Raw genomic sequence first — 20,786 nt, 5'->3', positions numbered from 1 at the left:
TGTTTGGAGTACATATTGATAGAATCCAAAAGTTATCAGGGCAAAGGCTAATAGACACTAAGACTGGTGCATGCATAATTCTACATGTATTGGGTGTGCGAGGAATATTCTATGAATATTAATACAGTATTTCTCTTACATGGAGACATAAAGGCTAGACCATGACGGAAACTATTGATGCGATTCAGTAGCTTAGGAATGCAGAGAAGGAGGGCTGAACTGATAACTGGAAGCATAACATACTCTTGGCAGACTGGGAGGCAGAGCCAGGCTGGGCCGGGCACTGCGAGGCATGAAGTAAGCGAAGGGTCAGGGATACAGGTGGGGGCTGTATCGCTCCTCGGAGAGGGTTCAGGAGACAGGAGCTGAATCTGAGTCCGGGCCCTTTTGAGGCCTAGAAACGGGGACAATTCAATGAATTAACGTGCACACTGTGAAATGTGGCAACGTAGGTTTACATAGGCCTAATATTCGTTGGCTTCACGAGGACTGGTAGCTGGCATACTAGAGATGGACACAACTGTAATTGCGTCTTTAATCGATCAGAGGGGAATACATGCATATCGATCATGCACATATAACATAAGATGGGGAACACGTAGGCACATATAACATGGCAAAATTTACTTTTCCACATTCCCTCTTTGTGCCCTACGTTTCCATCAGGAAACATCAATATTCATGATACCATCTATTATTTCATATAGCATCATCTGTTCGTCTCGATTTGTCTTGGAACGGGATTTAGGACTAGGAATACAAGAGGTAGCACACATGCCGCAAATCGCAGGGCCACATTGTATACAGAGGCAGCAACTGAATATGATCATTACTGCAATACCTAGGAATGACAATACTTTCCATCCCCAGGCAGATATGATACTCCAGAGCCAACCGGACCATGTCCAGGTGCCTGGATTCTGGTGTAACTGATGGGCAATTTTATGAAGTCTGGTTATAGCTGAATAAACAGACGGCGCGTTATTAGGAATGAAAATGCAGCAACTAGATCCGATGACTCTACATGCTCCTCCTCTATCGGCCAGTATGACGTCAAGAACGAGAAGATTTTGGAGCACGACAAATCTCATAGCAGATTGCTCTTCAGTTAAGTTACCTAGAGCAGAAGTAGTCTCATTCACTACTGCTTCAAGGGTTCTGGTTAACCTACGTATTAGCTTACTATTCTGGATAGGTCCTATAAAGAAGAAGAAACCTTTATTGAAGTCTTGATACTGTTCTAGAGTAGTTTCAGTTTGATCGACAATTGGGGACTCGATCTCCCTTCTATGTCTGACGTGTACTAGATGTGTGTTTCTGTGATAATCAGATGGGGCTAGAAAAACTGGTGGCAGTAGGAAGGCAATGTAACATGTTCCATCCCAATCGAGGGGCAGACGAACATATGCGGTCTGACCACAAACAAAATAAGAATGACGTGAGGCTTTGAAAATAGATTTCCCACTGTCACTATACTTGACAATAGTAGTACAATCACTATGTCCCACATGTGCGGAACCATTCTTTCTGACACATAATTCGCCTTTGACTGGTAGTACTGAAATAGCAGGCAAATCTGGAGTAGTATCAGACTGAACATTCAGGACCATGAAATTCGAAGAATAATTACCTAAATCATATACTTCATTTTCTAGATCTAACCCTGTTCTATGGGAGAGACCTTGCTTGTCTGGAAAACATGTTCTATTCAGAAGGGACATATCATTGGAGGATGACGTTAAAGTGGACCATGCTCCACACGAACCATTATGTGAAAACGGATAAGGAAAGAGTGGCAGAACTCCCTTCGGTGTCTGGAAAGGGGGGAGTCGACCACACACCCAACAATTAGTGGCATTGCTGGTCTGGTGTGAATAGTGTAACATTCTGATGAATGTGTTATTTCGCATAGCAAGACGATAGGATAGCTCGTGAGGAGGCAGATCACTAAATGTGTGCTCTACTGTAGCATTAGAAAACATATTTACATGTGAAATTGGAAAACATAAATGTAAAGCATAACTTGTGCAGGTAACCATTAGACTCAAAAATAATAAGAAACTTAGAACAATAATACATCTTATAGAGTTTTGACTAACTCTCTCACTGTGGGGGTCTATCTCATACATGTCAGGAACCTGTCTAACCGTTTCACCCGAGAGGGACTTAGACAATTAAACTGGCTGACTTATTTTACTAGACCGGAGTTTCTGTTTATACTCCTGTTGCGGAGTTTTCTCTATCAGGGGAACTTTGAGTTCAGAGTCTGTTTTTAGGCAGTCTTTAGGAATAAGGCAGTCCTTAGCAAAAGTCTTTTCTCGTAATCCATGGAACTTCTTTATGTGGCTCAGGTGGACCCAGCCTTTCCTCCCCTCGAGTTTTACGGCGGTCCTTGTTGTAAGCAAAACCATCCGGGGCTCCTTCCAGCGGGGCTCCAGCGGACTTGAACGATCAAAATTCCTCACCAACACCAGGTCGCCTGGAATGACTTCATGCGGTTTCACCTCGGTGTTGTCTGGAAATGCGGCGGCAACCTGTGAACGACAAGAGTGTAGGGCAGACATCAAGGAAGCTAGGTAATCTGTCAGCATATTACTGGAAACATCTGTAATACTGCGGGGTCTAGGTGTACCCCACATGTTTGGGGGGCGGCCGAATACGACCTCATACGGGGACAGACCTGATCTGGAATGTGCAACCATCCTCATATAAAATAAAGCAACTGGCAGGGCAACTAGCCAGTCTACACCTTTTTCTCTAGATACTTTTGCAATGCGAATTTTCAAAGTCTGATTATGTCTCTCTACGAGACCGGCTGCTTCAGGATGGCGCACACAATGGAACTTCCACTGGTACCCTAACAGAAGGGAAACATGTTTCATTAGCTCAGATGAGAATGGCTGGCCGTTATCTGAATACACGACCCTAGGGAGTCCATAGCGGGGAAAGAATTCACGAACCAACTGCCTGGCAGTGGTCGCGGCTGTGTAATCTGGAACTGGGTATGCTTCTGTCCACCTGGACAAAGCGCATACAACTACGAGGACATACTTGAAACCTCGACATCGCTCCATCTGAATATAATCCATCTGGAGGACTTCAAAAGGGTGGTCAGGAGGTTGGAATCCACCTTGTTACACCTGGACACTTTTACCTGGGTTGAACTGACAACTTACTATACAGATACGGACTTTCTGCTTGGCTGCAGCTCGTAAGTGCTTGTTGAACTAAAGGTTCTGAATACTGTCTAACATAGCTTTTTCTCCTAGATGTGCTGGACTATGTGCGGTATTAATAATGACTTGAACCATAGAGTCGGGGAGAAACCATGTGGCCTTTCCCTTCGTCAACCATCCTTGATCTGTCTGGACCCCTCCTTGTTCGGACCATTTCTTGATTTCTTCGGGAGTAGCGTGTAACTGTATGTCTATGACATCTTGTGTAGGGTCCTTGACTGTCATACAAGTAGTCTGATCTGGAGTGAGTGTCTGTATCATGTTAACTGAAATGTCTGGGGTCTGAGCTGTAAGCTTGGCTGTTCGATCTGCTAGATCGTTACCTTGGGAAATGATGTCAGTAACTTTCGTATGTGCCTTGCACTTCATGATAGCAATAGCTGTCGGTAAATGTATTGCATCTAACAGAGCTTGAATGAGGAGACCATGCTGAATCTTGGTTCCATGAGAAGTCATGAAACCTCTCTCCTGCCAGAGCACTCCAAAGTCGTGTACGACTCCGAATGCGTAACGTGAATCTGTATATATGTTTACTTTCAGGTTCTTAGCACGTATGCAGGCTTGGGTCAGAGCAACTAGCTCTGCTGCTTGAGCAGACAGGGTGTCAATACGATGTGTTTCTATAACTTCGGTGTCAGTAGTCACTGCATACGCGGCTACTAGTTCTCTTGTACTAGTTCTCATACATGAACCATCCACATAAAGTGTCAGGTCGGGATTAGGTAATGCAATGTCTGTCAGGTCTTGTCTTGGCTTTGTCATAGTGTTGACAACTTCCACACAATCATGTGTGGCAGGATTTGAAGTAACTGACGGTAACAGTGTAGCAGGATTTAGAATGTTGCAGCGTCTGATTTCTATGTGTGGCTGGAACAGTGTCAGTTCATAACCTGTTAAACGTGCAATTGTCAAGTGCTGAGTCTGTGTTCGGTTTAAAAGAACTTCCACGGAATGTGGAACTTGTACTGTCAGGGAGTGTCCTAATACTATGGAATCACTTTGTCTGATAGCTAGAGCTGTGGCTGCAACTGACTTGAGGCACGCAGGCAGAGCCTGGGCTACTGGATCTAATGTGCTCGAAAAATAAGCACAGGGCTTGTACTGTCCTGCTTGATCTTGTGTGAGAACAGATAATGCAGTACCATCACGTTCTGTGACAAAAAGTGTAAAAGGCTTACTGTAGTTCGGTGTTGCTAGAACAGGTGCTTGGCATAAGGCTTTCTTTAATTCATTGAAAACAAGTGTATGTTCCTGGGTCCAAGGGAGGACAGTCGATACGGCTGCCTCCTGTGTCGTTAACTGTATCAGTGGCTTGGCTAGAAATGCATACTGAGGAATCCATTGTCTGCAATAAGAAGTGAGGCCAATAAAAGCTCGTACCTCCTTCTGTGTCTTGGGCTGTGGAAGACTCTCTATTAACTGGATACGGTCTGGTGTCAACTGCCTACCCCACTTGGACAGTAAGTGTCCTAAGTATACCACTTGCTGGACACAGAATTGTAATTTGGAAGGGGACACCTTGTGCCCCTGCTCGGCCAGAAAATACAGGACTGTTAGTGACGCTCGCTCGCAGTCACGTTCAGAACGGGCTGTGATCAGTAGATCATCGACATACTGGAGCAGGGCAGTGTCAGTTGGCATGTGAATATTGTCTAGTTGTCTCTTAAGTGCTTGACTGTAAATACTAGGACTTTCTGTAAAACCTTGAGGAGCTCGTGTGAATTTATAGCTTCTTCTATTTAAACAAAAACCGAAAAGGTACTGGCTGTCTGGATGAATGGGGACACTGAAAAATGCGTTCTTGAGATCGATAACTGTGAAGAATGTAGCTTCAGAATCAATGGCTGTCAATAGGGAAGAAATATCTGGGACTACTGGATACTGGGGTATGATACATTTATTAAGCTCTCGAAGGTCAATCACTAATCGATATACTGGAGGTGCATTTGGATCAGTACGTTTCAGGACTGGAATGATAGGAGAATTACATACATTGGAGTCAGTTTCTACAACCACTCCTTGAGCAATAAGTTCGTCAATAATTTTGGATAAGGCTGCTACAGCCTCAGGTGGCAATCTGTACTGTCTGATTCGTGGCAAAACTATACCTTGCTTGAGAGTCACACGATGGGGTGTGATATGCATACAACCTACATCAGTTGGACCTTGCGCCCATAAATGCTGTGGTACATTCAATAATCTTGGATCAAAATCACGTAATACATAATTACCTTTAAAGTCACGTAAAAACAATCGGACCCCTTCTGGGGAGCAGCAAATTACTGCACCTAATTCTTTTAATGTTTTAATGCCTAACAAATTTTCTGGACATGCTTTCGTAAGTAACAAATCAGTAGTTCGGGACAATGGACCAACTTCTAGAGTAACTGGTTTCGAAATTTCATTAACAATCGGCTTTCCTGAAAATCCAAGGGAAACATTTTTAGAGCCTGAGAGCGGAGCCCCTGGAACCTCGTCATGACTGATAGTAGTCCTACTTGCCCCTGTATCAATCAAAAACTTTCTGTCCTTCCCTAATACTTGACTGTGTACATAGGGACCCTCTTGATCTACAGGTATCTCGATGAGAGGCAAGCCTACCTCCCTCTCTAGGCTGTTTCATGAATACTGTTGATACTCTGGATACTCGGACTGGGCATATTGGTACATCTGCTGTGTAACATGCTGTGTTGCAGCGATAGGCTGCGGTGCTGAAACTGTCTGTTGTGCATTCTGTGGTGGCTGAGAAGTCTGTGAAACTTGTTCTTGTCTAGCCGGACGTGGTCTTTCTTTAGTCTTGCCAGTAGCTATGTTGTGTTTCAGAACTGCACACTCGTTTATAAAATGACCTGGCTGTTTACAGTAATTGCAAGTCCCTTTAACGGGAGCTGCAGGATGACTGGCTTGATTCGGACCCCTCTTCTGACTGTCTTGTGGAACAGATTGTGCAACTAATACTTTCATTTTCGTATCTTTCATACGTCTCCTTTCGTGTTCTTGCTCTTCCCTGATTCTGTTCTGGTGATACTGGAGCATTTGTAACATCTGTGACGGATTATTAGCTTGCCAACTACTTTCGACTTTCAATACTCGATTTTTAACTTGTGGACTTGAATTCTCGACCAATTTGGTAACAAAGAGATGAGGGTACGATTCACTACTTGTCTTCAGACCACTGTTAATAATAAAACATTTTTCAAATCTAGAATAAAAATCACTAGTGTCTTCATCCTGTTTCTGTTTACAAGCTGAGATTGCATCCCAATCTTCCTTTTTCGTGGCTAGTAACCTTGGCAAAACCTGTATCAATAACTCGGGCAATTCTTTAACTTTACCCCCAAGACCGGTACCTGGTACTCGTGAATTATCTTCAGCTTCTAGAGCTGTCCAATCTATCTTTTTCTCTCCCACCTCCCATTCTTTTTCCTTGAGTTTTTCATATACCCCTGCGGGCAACAGGACCTTTAACATTTTAATGATATCAGGATACGTGTATTCTCCCATACGGAGCATGTCTTTTAATTCTCGATGGAACCCTGCTGGATCTTTGTCATGACAGGGAATTAACTTTTTCATCTCTAAGAGTTCCATCTTTGTGATAGGGGTGTAAACAAATACTCGTTCTAGATCACCACCCGCTGTCCTAACTGGGTGTACTTCTCGTAACGGGTGCTGTCTATCTATGTAGAATGATTTACTTTCTGGAGGTGAGACACGAACAAAATGCGGATTCAGAAACGTTCGATATTTGTGGCGCTGTTCTAGAATGATACTAATTAAATCGGTACCTAGGCCTCTCCATCTATACTGGAGTAACTCGTTCAGAACATCATGTAACGGACCTGGATCAGAATGCTGTCCCTCATACAGTGTAATGAGGTGCTGGATCATATACATACCCACCAGTCGCTGCTCGGCTGGGGGCAGTTTCAGAAACATTTGTGCCACTATTTCGTCTGGAAAAGTGGTAGAATCAGTAGTCCATCGGACTGCTGATCGGGCTAGTTCTTGTTCATGCATGGTACTAAGTTCACTATAACCGATTCGTGATTTCAGAATGTGATCGGTAGCTTGAAATACTTGCTCAAGAGAACCTTGTTCTGGTGCTGGAGGAGGGAAAACGTTCTTGTGTTCTAGGCGTGAATGTCGGTCGGGAAGTCTAGTTCTACCTACATACGCTATTCTGGAGGGATTCTCGTTGTCTACCTCTTCAGTATCAGAGGCGTCTTCTTTCTCGGTTACTTGTGCTGCTTCTCGTTTCTCGTGTAACTTTATTATTTCCCTACGGATCTTCTTGTACATACTCTCTATACAGTTATGTGTCTTGTGTCTTCCCTCGGCTATATGGTCACTCCACCTGGTCAGGACTTTCATTTCTTCCGGATCTTTATCCGGATAATCTTGTTCTCTTATTAAACAATTAATTAGAAACTTTAAAAGCATGAGCTGAGTCTCGACTTTTCTTTGAGCCATGGCGTCGCCAATACTTCCTGGATCTACTCCTGTACGGATGAAACGATATATTCTGTCTAGATAACCTTTCATATTCGGCAGGGTGTCCAAATATTCGGTCACCCGTCTTACACGCAATGAATACAGGACCATATCATCATCGCCTGGGACTGGATCATAACAGCATTCGGTAAGGGCTCGCTTGATATCTGCAACTGACTGAAGTTTGGGCGAACGCTGTAACGCTCGTGCATGTAGCTCGAGTAACGTTAGACGTCTGTGTTGAGGCGGGGTTCCAGGAGGACTTCCCCCCACTGCTCCTTGACTAGAATCGTCGACGGGTATTGTACGTGCAGGGAGAGTGACTGATGTAGCGGGTACATGTACTGTAGGCTGGGCCGGGGGTACCGTAACAGGTGCTGCAACGGGTGCCCCGGTGGCTGGAGGAACAGGAATTACATTATTTACGGGAGCTGGCGGAACAGGATTGGCATATTCTGGAACTGTGTCGTCCAAATAGGACGAGAGAAAAATATCAGCTGCGGTCGGTTTGTGACGTAGCTTAATCGGAACTAATGGTGGCGGAAAATTACATGGTGCTTCCGGGGTTGCTTTTGGCAAGCCCTCGGCAAGAAGAGGATACATACCCTTAATAAGGGCATTTCTCTGTCTGTCTGACTGTTCGGCTTTAACTCGTTCACCTACTTCGATTAATTCCTTTTCTTGGGCTTTTTCTGAGGATTCCCTACTTAATTCTGTTTTTCTGATTTCTTTTTCTGTTCTTCTATGAGATTCTTTGCGCCATAACTCGATGGCATCTTTCTGGGACTGTCTGGCTTTCTTTTTCCATAATACTTCTTCTACTCGCATGATGCACTCGGCATCCCACGTACCTGATACGGGCCATCTATATTTCTCGTCTAATTCCTTGGTGTAATCCACCCATAAGTCTAGATATAATATGGCACTTAAGCCATGCTTATGATACATAAAATGACCTGGACTGTCCCTAGGCGGGACAGGAACTGCTTCCTCGAGCAATCCTTTTCTGGTTTTTAACTGACGTAACTTCGAGAATAGAGGCATTCTAGGCTGGAATCTAGGCACAATACAATACACGATAAACACAATAATAACTGGAAAAACAAATCACTCATACCACGACATTGAAAACACATGAAATAATATTTAAAATAACAGTTCGGACAGAACACATGAATTTCTCGAGAACAGAACTTACTAGAATGACTAGATGCACTGCTAAAACAGCACGAAACTTACCGGTCCCATAAAGAGACACGTCAGGACCCGCGTCCACCTAGGTGAACACTTCGTGTTGGATCTGCGTACCCAAACCCACGGACCAGAGACAAATTAATTGACCCTGTCTAGATACTACCCCAGCAACGGTACTCACCGGGCAGCAAGAACGGAAGGCCTCGGACTGGACTGGACTGCTACGACGACGGACTACGAACTTCGGACTTCAGTTACAGGTGGGCCTCCGGATACCTCGGACCTTGGACTCTCGGCTTGGGCTCTGGTCGGGACTCGCCGCGTTCCTCACCGCCTCGTCTGGATGCTGGACCGCAACCTCCGTCTCCTCCGTGGGCCTGAGGGATACTTGAAGCAGAAATATCTGCACGTGCACGGTATGGTTCCGTCACGGCTGCAGAGGATCAGGGGGCCTGCGTGGCTTCTCCGGCGCGTGGGGAAAGGGCAAGTCCCTATTCGGGCGCCATTATGTGGTAAATAAATAATTAATTACCGGTACTATTTTTCAATACAATCAATAAAACAGGTAGCTCAATAAATAAGAGTCAGGATTCGAGGTATCTTGAGTCGACAGGCTTTAATCAAGCATAAAGGACAGGAACAGGACAGCCTGTACGGGAATGGAATAAAGGCAGCTGCCGGGGGCAGGATCTGGGAATAAGGCTTAACATTTAACATGGGTGCACAGTATATATACTTAAACAAATACATTACATTCAATACAGTAGGCGTAGCAGTAGGCGTGACTCGTAGCAGTCGCGAAAGATAAGGGCAAAATGATGTAACAAGAAGGCGTGTACAGGGCGTATACATAGACATGTGATGTAAACGTAACAGAAGTGTCATAAACGGGGCGGAAACATGGAGGGGGCTACCTGAGCAGCTGGGACCTCTAACCTAGTGGTGCGCGCAAACGGGCAATGACGTGTTACCAGGGAGAACTGGGGGCTATGACTTCTGCGCTAGAAGAGGAGACTAAAGTCTGGAGTGTCAGAGCGACATGTACCCAAGGCATATCTGGTATCTGGTGTTTGGAGTACATATTGATAGAATCCAAAAGTTATCAGGGCAAAGGCTTATAGACACTAAGACTGGTGCATGCATAATTCTACATGTATTGGGTGTGCGAGGAATATTCTATGAATATTAATACAGTATTTCTATTACATGGAGACATAAAGGCTAGACCATGACGGAAACTATAGATGCGATTCAGTAGCTTAGGAATGCAGAGAAGGAGGGCTGAACTGATAACTGGAAGCATAACATACTCTTGGAAGACTGGGAGGCAGAGCCAGGCCGGGCCGGGCACTGCGAGGCATGAAGTAAGCGAAGGGTCAGGGATACAGGTGGGGGCTGTATCGCTCCTCGGAGAGGGTTCAGGAGACAGGAGCTGAATCTGAGTCCGGGCCCTTTTGAGGCCTAGAAACGGGGACAATTCAATGAATTAACGTGCACACTGTGAAATGTGGCAACGTAGGTTTACATAGGCCTAATATTCGTTGGCTTCACGAGGACTGGTAGCTGGCATACTAGAGATGGACACAACTGTAATTGCGTCTTTAATCGATCAGAGGGGAATACATGCATATCGATCATGCACATATAACATAAGATGGGGAACACGTAGGCACATATAACATGGCAAAATTTACTTTTCCACATGACCAATGTAGAAAAGTCCGCATGGGCATTCAATGGCATATATTACATTCGTGGATCTGCAGTTGGTGTGGCTTTTTAGGGTATGAGTTCTGTCCTTGTATTTGAACACTTTGGTGTTGGTTGTAAGTTCACATACTGAGCAGCTCTGGCATTTAAAGTGGCCAAGGACTGGCGGCAAACCCCATGCTGCAGTGATGCTCTGGTGATCTGGTGTTTTTTCTGGCCAAGTGATTGCACGTACCAAGTGGGATGACAAATTGTTTCCTCTTTGATAGGAGAAGAGAGGTTCGTCTTTGAACGGTTCGAAGGGACGGAGGATAGACCAGTTCTTTTTGATTATTTTGGCCACTTTATTGCTGCTGGGACTAAATTTGGAAACAAACGGGATTCTTGTTAAGGGTTGTTTGTTCTGGCTGGAGAGGAGATGTTCCCGGTGGCAATACCACGCTCTTTTTCGGGCTCTTGAGACCAGTCGTTTTGGGTATCCTCTGGCGATGAGTTTTTTTGGTCAGAACATCGGCCTCCCTGAAGTAATCGCAGCGCCATTTGCAGTTGCGCCTGATTCGAAGAAATTGTCCAAATGGCAGTCCATCTCTGAGTCCTCTCGGGTGGTAGCTGGCATATTGGAGCAATGTGTTTCTTTCCGTAAGTTTTCGGAATAAGCGGGTTCCCAGTTTGCCATCCTCCACATGAATGGTGACGTCTAGGAAGGGTAAGTCATTCTGTTTGCATTTGCCTGTAAAGCGGAGATTTTCCTGCGAGTGATTCAACCAGTCAATAAAGGACATGAGGGCCTCCTTGGTACCCTTCCAAAGTAGCAGGATATCTTCGATATATCGATGCCATAAGTTGATGTTGTCGTGGAATGGATTGGTCGGTTGAAGGATGAGGGTTTTTTCCAGGTGATGGACATATAGTATTGCAAAGTTGGGGGCAAAGCAAGCGCCCATTGATACTCCCTTGATCTGTAAATAAAAGGTGTCTTTGTAAAGGAAGTAGTTATTTTGGAGCACAATGCGTAAAAGATCCATGATAAAATGAGGTGGTATTTTGGTGGGTTGAGGTCTGGAGTGGAGAAGGTTTTCGATCACTTGTAAACCTTCATGGTGGGGAATGTTCGTGTATAACGACTCGATGTCCAGTCCTGCCATGAGATTTTGTTCTTCATTGTACTAGATGGTGTTTATAAGGTCTGTGGTGTCTCTAATGAATGTATCCGTGAGGGGGACACATTCTTTGAGAAGGGCATCGATGTATTTCCCTACTGGTTCTATAATAGATCCACAACCAGAGACGATGAGTCTACCGGGTGGGTTATTTTGGTCCTTGTGGATCTTCGGCAAAACGTATATAACAGGAGTGCGTGGGTGGGGTTTGTTTAGGAAAAGGCATTCCTTGTGGGTGATTATATCCATCAATTTGGCTTGTTCGGTTACATCCATGATCTTCTTCCTGATTTCTTGCAGTGGGTCTTTGGTAAGTGGGCGGTAATGTTCGGCATTGCTGAGCTGGCGTTTAATTTCACAGTCGTATTTGTCAGCTTGTATAATGACAATTCCTCCGCCTTTGTCCGCAGGCTTTATAATAATGTCTGTGTTATTTTTCAAGGCCTCGAGTGCCTGTTTTTCAGCGAGGGGAATGTTGTAAGGGACAAATTTTGGTTGCGACTGTAGTTCAGTGATGTCACGGAGTACTAACCGTTCAAAAGCTAGGAGTTTTATAACACACCCTACATCCCTCCCAGAACCAAAAACTGGGGCAGATCCCGGAACAACCAACGTATCACCTTCTCGGACTCATCAAACACCTCTGCCGAAGAATCAGACCCTGGAGAAAGCTCCAGCGCCAGTGGACCCTCCAACAGACCACCACCCCTACTCCCCCAAGGTTTTTTAGACCGGGGCCGCGGACGCGGCCAACCTCCTCCACGACAAACAAGAGCTCGCCAATATCAACCGCAGCTACCGGGAGAGAGACAAACATGCAACCGATACTACCAATGGGGTCCTCCCCAATAACGACCCCTCTGACCGAATCTAATTCTCCTACCACCATCAACAATGAAGTCATACCAATCTTTAACCTCTCCAGTTATGCCCTGACCAATGAGGAAACATGTATTCTATCTCGAGGCCTGAGTTTTGTCCCGACTGAAAGAACTAATTACCTGGAATTGCAATCGAGCATCCTCAGATTCTTCCGAAGAATACGCCTTAGATAGTTCTTCATTAATGAACCCGAACCGAATGTACCTATGCCACAACGGTTCCACCCACCGTCATCTTTCAACCCTCCATCACCCACCATGCCACCTGAAATCCTAGCTTTTGAACGGTTAGTAGCCGTGACATCGCTGAACTACAGTCGCAACCACAATTTGTCCCTTACAACATTACCCTCGCTGAAAAACAGGCACTCGAGGCCTTGAAAAATAACACAGACATTATTATAAAGCCTGCGGACAAAGGCGGAGGAATTGTCATTATACAAGCTGACAAATACGACTGTGAAATTAAAAGCCAACTCAGTTATGCCGAACATTACCGCCCACTTACCAAATACCCACTGCAAGAAATCAGGAAGAAGATCATGGATGTAACTGAACAAGCCAAATTGATGGATATAATCACCCACAAGGAATGCCTTTTCCTAAACAACCCCAACCCACGCGCTCCTGTTATATACGTTTTGCCGAAGATCCACAAGGACCAAAATAACCCACCCGGTAGACCCATCGTATCCGGTTGTGGATCTATTCTAGAACCAGTAGGGAAATACATCAATGACATTCTCAAAGAATTTGTCCCCCTCACGGATACATTCATTAGAGACACCATAGACCTTATAAACACCATCGAGGACCTTGACTACGACGAAGAACAAAATCTCATGGCAGGTCTGGACATCGAGTCGTTATACACGAACATTCCCTACCATGAAGGTTTACAAGTGATCGAAAACCTTCTCCACTCCAGACCTCAACCCACCAAAATACCAACTCATTTTATCATGGATCTTTTACGCATTGCGCTCCAAAATAACTACTTCCTTTACAAAGACACCTTTTATTTACAGATCAAGGGAGTATCAATTCTTTATTTCGATCTTTGCGATCATAAAAGATATGCAGGCAAACAACATTACACCATTAAAAACTGTATATAAAGATAGATTCATCAGTTTAAAGTCCATAAAATCAATTTCTAAGTTTAAAAAGCGCATCTTTAAGATAAAATCATTTTCTAGGTTTTACAGTTGGATTTTTAGAGTATGTTAGGGACAAATTAGTCGTGGCACAGCGGAATCACTTATAATTCTAGCGCGAGCTCTCCACATTGCTGTCAGGAACTTCGCCATTACAAACACTGTAGGAGATGCAAGGTCAGTTTTGAGGACTCTATAGGCTGGGGCATAAGTTCGAAAGCCCAAGTTCCTTAGGTACGGTATGAGCCAGTAGCTCCTAATTTTGCGGTAAGCTTTACAGAATAAAACCACGTGTACATCATTTTCTAGTTTATAGTTACACGCGGGACAGTTGGGTGAGGCCTGGTTACCATCCCAGTTTTTAGTGAGGGACCTCAAGGGAAGAGAACCATATCTCCATTGTAGGAACATTTTCCTGACATGTACAGGGGACATTGCATCGAGGACATATTCAAAGCTATAAATGTCTTTTGTTTTGATGAATATGTCAGTTAGAGAGCCCTCCCGGATTGAGGTGATGGAACTCTGCAGCATAAAACCATAAAAAAGTTTAGAAAGTGCTTTCCTGGGAAGCCTTAGAGATGTTAATTCTGGATTATTCCATAGCTCTGGGACTCCTAGGGTCATACATATGTCTCTTATATACTTGAGCCATTGAATTTTGGATACTGGTATCGTTCTGAGAAGCTCCTGCAATTCGCTTCTATAATGGCTCAAATCTTGACTACTCCAGAGGCGCCTCCAATAAGTCAACGGTTTGAGGCTCACTTCTTCACTAATTGGACACAATGCCAAGTCCATTCTTAACGGAAGTAGTGGAGTGCTTGAGGGAAGAGCCGTCAAGTGTCTAATGAAGTTATTCTCGGCTACTTGTATGGAGTGAAGCGGTGTGTGTCCCCATAATTCAGCCCCATAGATAATGCCACCTCGTGCTTGGGCCTTATAAATTTGTATTGCTGGTGCCAGTGGACGAAAGGGGGATTTTTTTTGCGATTCTTGTGATTGCACCCGCCCTCTGGATTAGTTTAGTGGTTGCTTTTGTTTTGCGTGGCAGCCAGGTTAAATTGTGATTGAGTGTTATGCCCAAATACTCAATCACATTAACTCTCTCCAGAGGTGTTGGCCCCAGACGTGGATTTGGGCAATTTTTATGCTTGCGGCTCAGAATCATGAATTTGGTCTTCGTTGGGTTTATTTCTAATCCCCTTTTGTTACAGAAGTCCAAGAATCCATCCAGGATCCTTTGCAGCCCCATTGGTGTCTTTGACAGCAGCAGGGTGTCATCCGCGAACATAATCGCCGGCACCCTACTGCTGTTCAATTGTGGCGCATCGATATTGGCGATTCTACACAGGTGCTCTATCACCCTGTTTGTAAATAGGCAAAACAGGGTCGGCGCCAACACGCATCCCTGCCTTACCCCACGTTGGACAGGGAACCTATCTGTAAGCCTACCTCCCTTTCCATATCTTACTTGGGCGTAATTATCTGTGTGGAGCCTAATGAGAATCTGGAGGATGTCTCCAGGGACACCCATGTCCTCCAATACCGCCCACAACCTGGCCCGAGGGACCAGGTCGAAGGCGGCACGGAGGTCCACAAAAACTGCATAAAGTGACCCCCCTTCTACATACGCAGTTTTCCAGAATAGGATATTTAGTCTCAGTATTTGGTCCACTGTTGAGACACCCTTCCTGAAGCCCGCTTGAAGGGGACTCAAGATCTCTGTCTCTTCCATCCAACATTGGAGTCTATCCAGGATCAGCCTTCCAAACAGCTTTTGACTGACATCAATGAGGCTAATCGGGCGATAATTAGCGGGGAGCAGAGGCGAGCCCTTTTTGTATATGGGTAGCACCTCTGCTCCCAGCCAAGTATCTGGTAGCCTCATTCCCCCCAGGACTGCATTAAATAAAACCATCAGATATGGAGCCCAGATCACAGGTTCCTGCCTAAAAAGGTCGCCTGGGATCCCATCTAATCCCGGGGCTTTTCCAGATGGCAGGCCCGATATGGCCACCTCAACATCTTTCAGGGTAAAGGGGGCTGATTTGTGTGTGGTGATAGTACTAGGTGCAGATGGCTCTAGCTCCTCTGCCTCGGGGGCGTATAGCCCCTGGAAGTGATCTTGCCAAACATTGGCTGCAATGTTTGGTTCCATTGCAGATGGAAGGTCTGCGCAGCTATGGTTGATGATTCTCCAGAATCTACGAGAGTCCCTATCGACTAGGGACTCTGCCAGATTCTCCCAGTGTTGTATATCCCACTCCAATCTTGCGTTATTTAGAAGTGTCTTATAGGCACGCCTTTTGGAACGAATCTCCACCATACTACCTCCCTCTTTTATGGTCATGATAAGGTCTTGTTTTGCCCGACGGCATGAACGATTATACCAGGAGTTGGTGAATTGCCCTTGTGTTTTCGGGCGGTCCTTAACAAAAAAATCTAGTTCAAGCTTCTGGGTCAAATGAGTATGAATTTGAGCTAAGTCCTCATTTCTCTCTGTAGTGGACAGTGGATCCCATAGGTCAAAAGCCTCCTCAAGAATGGGAATAATCCCAGCATAGAGAGAGGTAACCCTTTCTTCGCTGGAGGCGAGGCTATCCCATTTTATCCGCCTCCTGTTATTCTCTAAAAGGATTCCTCCTGTCTGTTTCTCCTCGCCAGTCGCTTTCTCCCAAGGGATCATGTATTCTAGCTCCAGGGTGTTATGGTCACTATCATGTCTTGGTGTTATTTTAAAATCGACCACCCTTTTCCATGTCTTTAACTGTACAAGGATGTAGTCAGTTCTAGATTCCCTCCCTTGTTTATTAAAAGTACATTGGGAAGGAATGTCAGACCGAGTGCGGACGTTGCAAGCTCTCAACCCATGTGTGAGATTAAAGGTGTTGATCTGCACAGCCAGAGTTGTCCTTGCTCTGGGAGGAGGTGCTTCCGTCCGAGGGACCTGCCAACTCGAATCCTCCTCTAAGGAGGGTCCATCGAGTAGACCAGGTAGAGGCTCAAAATGTGAGTTGAAGTCACCTCCTATTAGATAAGACAAGTTCTCGGGGATAGTTTCCAGTAGGCAAGAAAGGAGCTCTATAGTTTTGGAGGTGGACCCATTTTTAACTGGCCTTGAGTAGATATTAATAACCAACAGCTTCAAATGGCCTGGCCATTCAAGGACAACAGCCAGTATGTCTACAGAGTCTACTGGATATCTTGAGGCTCGGCATCCTATGTCCGAGGCCACCCAAATCGCTAAGCCTCCAGATGGTCTGCCTTTCCCACCCCAAACCGCAGGGATTGAGAATATATGGAAGCCCCGATAGTGGGTCTCATCCCTTGACCAAGTCTCTTGAAAAAGACAGACACTATTTGATTGTATTAATTCCGCCCATGCATCTGTGTCTATTTTGTTTGACAGGCCAGCGACATTCCACGAGAGAATATTTAAGGTTTGTGGGGCTTTTTGGATGTCCGGTTGCTTTGGCATAGGGATTGTATTTTCTGGCAAATGAGGACTTACTATTTCCCCCTCGGCTACCAGCGGGACATCTCTAATGATATCCGATTTATATAGAACGTCAAGTGGTTCAGTAATCCCAGAAGTATCCATCTCCTGGGTACAGATTGGGGGGGAACGGTTCGGACATTTGATTCCTGCCATTTGCACATACATTCGAGGTGTGGAGGCCAGCTGTCAATCAACCATTTCAAGGCAATCATAGTGGTTGTACAAAGGTAGGGGTAGTGGCTGGTAAACTCTCTGAGGCCACGGGTCATCTCTAACAAATCCACCCCCTACCGTCCTTCTCGGGAGAGTTTCCCATCCATGGGAGTCACTATATATATTTGGGCGGAATGGGGGTATTTGTGGTTGAATGAAGGGTATCCTCCTCCTTCCTTGATTGCCCTGCCAATTTCCCTTAAAATTCTGATAGTGTCCTCTACTCTGAGGCTTAGCCGTATATTCATTGGGTGGATAAAAAAACGAGAGGGGGACTGGCTGGATGTTACTACCTTCGTCTTCTAATGATGGATTACAGACAAAAGTAGCTGTTCTTGGGTCTCTAAAACTCACCAGTAGGCAATCACCGCTGATTGTTTTTGGACTCTTGCCTACCCAGGAGACCCTTCTGACCATGCGAATATCGCTGGTCATGCCTCCAGGGAGTGGTCTGTGCGTCGAAAGCCAGTTGATGACCTTATTTTTTTAGAGATTCTTCAGTTTCGTAGGAATCTGCTTTTAATTCTGGTACCCCAACTAAGATGACAGTATATGGGGCGACCTCGGGTGGTAAATTGACAGTAACCGTTCTAGGTGCCTTTGCCTTTTTGTGATCATCCATATCATGGTTAACGTTTAGGGAAGGTGTTGAGGAGTTCATTAATTGCGGGACAGGAAGCACTTTGGTCTTGTCTACTATTAATTGCTGTTTTGTTGCATGTGGTTGTTTGGCTAAACCGGAGGTCAATTTTGCAACAGTTTTGGAATTTGATGTTGTGTGTTGGTTAGTACATACATTTGGATTATTTTTACCTGTTGTGGATGCTATTACTGCTTCATTAGATGTTACAAGTTTTTGAGTGACCGGGCTACTATTATATTGTGTATCTATGTAGGATGGGGTAGGCCCTACAGCCCCAGGTTTCCAGCTGTCCATGATCTGCATAGCTGTTTTCTCTATTTTTATTATTCTCGCCTCCATTTTTATTAGGCGTGCTTCTAAAGGACCTATAATTGACTTCAAGAGGTGACCTATATCAGCTAAGGTTATATCCTCTTCTGGTGACTCTAGGTTTTGGTCTACAGTAGGTGGTATGTGGTCAGTGGGGATATTACTGTGCAGCTGCTGCGAATGGTCAATTACTATCACCGGTGAAGCTTTTTCCTGGGTGTTGTGGTTTAGGGTGGCTAGGGTAGGGGTATTCCCTGTTTGTTCTTTAGGAATTTTAGTCTTTTTTCCCCTAGTTGGATTTTTTCCCTGTATCCTTTTTTGGATGGCTCCTTCCCTTGTTCCTCGGTTGATGCTTGGCGTCCCTGACGAAATTGGGTTAATGCTTACTACACTCAATTCCTCCCTGGTTAAAGCGGGGCATGGATTTGGTGTGGCAGTAACCTCCCCCAGATTTTTGTCAGTAGGGAATTGGGCAGTTTGTATTGAGGGCAATGGGAGAAGACTCATATCCTCTAGATCATTTATTGTGTCCTCAGTAAGGTCTAAACCATCGGATTGCTGAGCCCCACCCTGAGCACCATCTTGTAGTGTGTTTCTAATGCGCCTATCTTCAGGGGTTTTTGCCATAGCTATAGCACCCATTGAGGACCGCTTAACCCACTCTATCTCTTGGGAAATACGTCTTTCCAGTAGATGGATATCGTCTATCAAAAGGGAGCCTGCTTTCAAGAAATAGTTATCAATTGTGCCCTGGGTTGGGGCGGTTGATGTATGGCCGGTAGCTGCCTGATTAACTTTACTCCTGGTCTCCATTTTGCTCATGGTTGGAGTTAGGGCTGAGTAGGAAGTGCAATTGGAGATAATGCTTTAGACTGGAGGATGGATATGTTGACAATACCTGATGTAAATGGGGTGGGCCAGTCCAGTCCTCTCCGTACTCGAACGGCCTCAAACGGCCCAGTCTTTGCCCAGTCTTCGCCCGGGCTGCGTCCCGCGCTGTGGGAATTAAAAGTTGTAATATAGGGGGCGTGATGGGCGGGGGGCGGGCCAGCAGGGAGAGCGGACCGGAAGCTAGCCGTCGGTCTTGCAGGGACTTCTGGGTATTGAAGTCCCGCACGCTCGCAGCCCCGCTGTAGCCTCACACCCGGTTCCGCCTTACCGCCACAGATAATGCTCCACGGTAAAGTTGTCCCGTCACCCACAGGTCGAGGGGTGAAGATGGTGCGCTGATGCGCTGGATAAAGTGCTGCTGTGCCTCGCTGGTTGAATCCAAGAGCCTCCGTTGACAAACGAGTAAGGGAGTATCAATGGGCGCTTGCTTTGCCCCCAACTTTGCAATACTATATGTCCATCACCTGGAAAAAACCCTCATCCTTCAACCGACCAATCCATTCCACGACAACATCAACTTATGGCGTCGATATATCGATGATATCCTGCTACTTTGGAAGGGTACCGAGGAGGCCCTCATGTCCTTTATTGACTAGTTGAATCACTCGCAGGATCATCTCCGCTTTACAGGCGAATGGAAATAGAATGACTTACCCTTCCTAGACGTCACCATTCATGCTGAGGATGGCAAGCTGGGAACCTGCTTATTCCGAAAGCCTACGGAAAGAAACACATTGCTCCAATATGCCAGCTACCACCCAAGAGGACTCAGAGATGGACTGCCATTTGGATAATTTCTTCGAATCAGGCGCAACTGCAAATGGCGCCACGATTACTTCAGGGAGGCCGATGTTCTGACCAAAAAACTCATCGCCAGAGGATACCCAAAACGACTGGTCTCAAGAGTCCGAAAAAGAGCGTGGTATTGCCACAGGGAACATCTCCTCTCCAGCCAGAACAAACAAGCCATAACAAGAATCCCGTTTGTTTCCAAATTTAGTCCCAGTAGCAACAAAGTGGCCAAAATAATAAAAAAGAACTGGTCTATCCTCTGTCCCTTCGAACCGTTCAAAGATGAACCTCTCTTCTCCTATCAAAGAGGAAACAATTTGTCATCCCACTTGGTACGTGCAATCACTTGGCCAGAAAAAACACCAGATCACCAGAGCATCACTGCAGCATGGGGCCACCAACCTCACGAAATGGATCAGCGACTGCGCAGACGACCTCGCCCCTCTGAAGACCCCACCCAGCAGACCCGGCAGCAAGAAAGCCCCATGGTTTAACGACGAACTCAAGAGCTCCAAGAAGAACTGCAGAGCACTCGAGAAAACCTGGCGCAGAAACCCAACACCAGACAACATGACTACCCTCAAGCTCGCCACCCGAAAACACC

The sequence above is a fragment of the Lissotriton helveticus genome, chromosome 8 (genome assembly GCF_964261635.1).
Source record: "Lissotriton helveticus chromosome 8, aLisHel1.1, whole genome shotgun sequence".
Classification (NCBI taxonomy): domain Eukaryota; kingdom Metazoa; phylum Chordata; class Amphibia; order Caudata; family Salamandridae; genus Lissotriton; species Lissotriton helveticus.
This window is presented reverse-complemented; position numbering follows the sequence as displayed.